The sequence below is a fragment of the Cariama cristata genome, unplaced genomic scaffold, assembly GCF_000690535.1.
Source record: "Cariama cristata isolate BGI_N322 unplaced genomic scaffold, ASM69053v1 scaffold10102, whole genome shotgun sequence".
In the NCBI taxonomy this organism is placed as follows: Eukaryota; Metazoa; Chordata; class Aves; order Cariamiformes; family Cariamidae; genus Cariama; species Cariama cristata.
Genome location: NW_009604453.1, coordinates 1 through 4,138, shown reverse-complemented (window position 1 = coordinate 4,138; position 4,138 = coordinate 1). Strand labels below are relative to the sequence as shown.

At 43.7% G+C, this 4,138-nt stretch overlaps 1 pseudogene; it reads right to left on the bottom strand.

The window, feature by feature from the left end:
* LOC104158069 lies at positions 1-3,077 on the bottom strand (annotated as a pseudogene).
* Between the last annotated feature and the right edge of the window lie 1,061 nt (positions 3,078-4,138).

The following is a 4,138-nucleotide window of genomic DNA, read 5'->3' as shown; positions in this document are numbered from 1 at the left end:
TTATCGAACTTTCTTGGAAGAATTACCTTCCACGTAAAGAACATACATTTCTGTAAGTCTGTCTGATGTGGTCACAATAAAGATTGTTACTTCCTGTTCAATAAAAGTAGAAGTATAAAGAAAATAACTAACTTGTGGATTTTTTTGAGTGTTCAGGACTCCAGACTAACATGTCTGTCTCTGTTTTCCAACACAGATGAAGAAAAACGTGATCATAGAATCATAGAATTGTTTAAGTTGGAAAGGACCTTTAAGATCACCGAGTCCAACCATAAATCTGGAATGCCCAAGTTCACCACTAAACCATGTCCCTAAGCATCACCTTTTAAATACCTCCAGGGATGTTGACTCAACCACTTCCCTGGGCAGCTTGTTCCAGAGCTTGAAAATCCTTTCTGTGAAGAAATTCTTAATATCCAATCTGAACCTCCTGTGGCACAACTTGAAGCCATTTCCTCTTGTCCTATCGCTTGTTACTTGGGAGAAGAGATCAACACCCACATTGCTATAACCTCCCTTCAGGTAGTCGTAGAGAGTGACAAGGTCTCCCCTCAGCCTGCTCTTCTCCACAAGGCTAAACAACGCCAGTTCCCTCAGCTGCTCCTCATAAGACTTGTGCTCTACACCCTTCAGCAACTTCATTGTTGTTCTTTGGACATGCTCTGACACCTCCATGTCTTTCTGGCAGTAAAGAGCCCAAAACTGGACACAGTACTCAAGGTGCAGCCTCACCAGTGCAGAGTACAGGGGGACAATCACTTCCTTAGTCCTGCTGGCCAAACTATTTCTGATACAAGCCAGGATGCTATTGGCCTTCTTGGCCACCTGGGCATGCTGCTGGCTAATGTTCAGCCGGCTGTCAACCAACACCCCCAGGTCTTTTTCCACTTGACCACTTTCTAACCACTCTTCCCCCAGCCTGTAACGCTGCATAGGGTTTTTGTGGCCGAAATGTCGGACCCGGCACTTGTTCTTGTTGATCCTCATGCTGTTGGTCTCAGCCCACCGATCCAGCCTGTCCAGATCCCTCTGTAGAACCTTCCTACCCTCAAGCAGATCGACACTCCCACCCAGCTTGGTGTCATCTGCAAATTTACTGACAATGTCCTCAATGCCTTTGTCCAGATCATCTATAAAGATGTTAAACTGCACCAACACCAAAACTGAGCCCTGGGGAGCACCGCTAGTGACTGGCCACCAACTGGATTTAGCTCCATTGACCACAACTCTCTGGGCCCAGCCATCCAGTCAGATTTTTACTCATCGAAGAGATCACCTATCTAAGCTGTGAGCAGTCAATTTGTTTAGGAGGATGCTGTAGGAGACAGTGTTGAAGGCCTTACTAAAGTCTAGGTAGACAACATCCACAGCCTTTCCCTCATCTACCAAGTGGGTCGCCTTGTCATAAAAGAAAACCAGATTGGTGAAGCATCATCCTCCTTTCATAAATCGATGTTGACTGGTCCTGATCCCCTGATTTTCCTGCATGTGCTGTGCAATGGCACTCAGGATGATCTCTTCCATAACCTTGCCCAGAACCGAGATCAGGCTGGCAGGTCTGTAGTTCCCCAGATCATCTCTCCAACCCTTCTTGTAGATGGGCATTACACTTGCTAACTTCCAGTCTGCTGGAACTTCTCCAGTTAACCAGGACTGCTGATAGATGATTGCAAGAGGCTTGGCAAATTCTTTTACCAGTTCCCTCATTACTCTGGGGTGAATCTCAACAGGGCCCATAGACTTATGGTAGTCTAGTTGGCACAGCAAATCACTAATGATCTCTTCCTGGATTATGGGGGCTTCACTCAGCTCCCCATCCTTAATATCCAACTCTGGGGGTTGAGTGTCCTGGGGACAACTGGTCTTGCTATTGAAAACTTAGGCAAAGAAGACATTGAGTACTTCTGCTTTTTCCTGATCCCCTGTCACTACACTACCCTACTCATTCAGCAAACGGAGACTCTCCCTGACATTCCTTTTGCTACCAATGTATTTATAGAAACTTTAAAAATTATCTTTAACTGCAGTAGCCAAATCAATTTATAATTGAACCTTGGGCCTTCTAATCTTCTCCCTACACAACCTCACGACATCCCTATATTCCTCCCAAGTTACCTGACCTCCCTTCCAGAGGCAATATATTATCTTTTTATCCCTAGGCTCCAGCCTCAGTTCTCTGTATAACCAGGATGGTCTTTTTCCCCAGCGATTTTTCTTTCTACACACGGAGATGACTTGTTCCTGAACATTAAGTAATTCCTTTTTAAAGCATATCTAGTCTTCCTGGACTCCTTTGTCCTTCAGAACTGTCTCCCAAGGGACTCTGTCAATCAATCTCCTAAACAGGCTAAAGTCTGCCAGTTGAAAGTCCATGGTGAAAGTTCTGCTGGTGGCTGTCCTTACTTCACCTAGTATTGAAAACTCTAACATTTCATGATCACTACACCCAAGACGGTCGCCGACATCACAGCTCCCACTATTCCCTCTCTATTCACAAACAACAGGTCTAACAGGGCACCTCCTCTAGTTGGCACATTTAGCAGTTGTATTAGGAAGTTATCTTCCACACATTCTAGGAACCTCCTAGACAGTTTCCTCTCTGCTACATTGTATTTTCAACTGATATCTGGCAAGTTGAGAACAAGGGCTGGTGACCATGAGACTTCTGACAGCCTCTTGTAGAATGCCTCATCTCGCTGTTTATCCTGATTGGGTGATCCATAACAGACTCCCACCGTAATGTCCTCCCTGCTGACCTTCCCCCTGATCTTTACCCATAGGCACTCAACCTTGTCGTCTTCATCATCATCAATTTCAGTATAGTCAAGACACTCCTTTACATACAATGCTACCCCATCGCCTCTCCTACTTCGCTTGCCTCTTCTAAAGAGCTTATAGCCATTCAATGCAGCACTCCAGTCATGAGAGACATCCCACCACATTTCTGTGACAGCAACTACATCATAACTTTCCTACTGTACAGTGGCTTCCAGCTCCTCCTGTTTGTTGCCCAAACTGCGCTCTTTGGTGTAGACGCACTTCAACTGCGCTAATGGTTTTACCTCTGACAAGGGCATATTGCCCCTAGGTTCATGTCTAGTGAGCCTGGTCCTATCCCCTTCCCCCTTCAAACCTACTTTAAAGACCTCTCAATCAGCCCTGCTAACTTCTGGTACATAATCCTTTTCCACTTCTGAGTCAGCTGTACCCCATCCGACATAGGCAGACCTTGTTCCATGAAAGTCGCCTCATGGTCAAAAACCCCAAAATTCCACCTATGACACCAGCCTCTTAGCAGTGGATTAATCAGCTGAGTTTTCTTATTTCTTTCAGTATTTTCACCTAATACCAAAGGGATAGAGGAGAATATGACCTGTGCCCTTACTCCTCTAACCAAATACTCCAGTGCCCTGAAATCCCTCCTAGATTGTTTCCTCTCTGCTGTGTTGTATTTCCAGTAGACAACCTGTAGGTTGAAGTCCTCCATGAAAACAAGGGCTAGCAATCATGAGACTTCTCCCAGTGATGATTGTTTATTTTTCAAGGCAGAACTAGGTTGCAAAGTCTATTTCCAGCTCTGTCCTGCCTCAAAGCTTGAAAGTATTTTTTTTCCGATGTTTTGGTACAATTGCATTTCCATATGTTCTATCCTCCCAAGTGAAATTATGAATCCAAATAACAAAATCAAATCTAACACACTGAAGAATGAGGATTTACCATTGTTTCTTCTGTCTAGCATGATATATTTGTGGTTAAATCAACAGTTGGGAATGGCTTTCTTGAAGAAAAGATCTTTGGTTTTATGTAAAGCAGTGTTTTCCAACTAGACAATTCGGTTTTATGTTTTGTCATGTGTAACTGGCTTTCTGAAGACTTGGCAAACAGGAAAATGAGAAATCTAGAAGAAAATTGGAAGGGGTTTAGATTTGTTTCCTTTTTTTGCTAGCAGAACTCAGACTTTAGCACTTCATGAATCACCTATGTGTTCTTGTTTCCTTACCAAGCTTCTCTTAATTAGGCATTTGTAACCCATCTTTCTTGCACGTCTATACATATTACCTTTGAGCTCATATAGAGAATAGTTTTGGGTTTCTCACTGAATGTTTGTTTTATGTGTTGTTTTTTTTGTTTTTGTAAG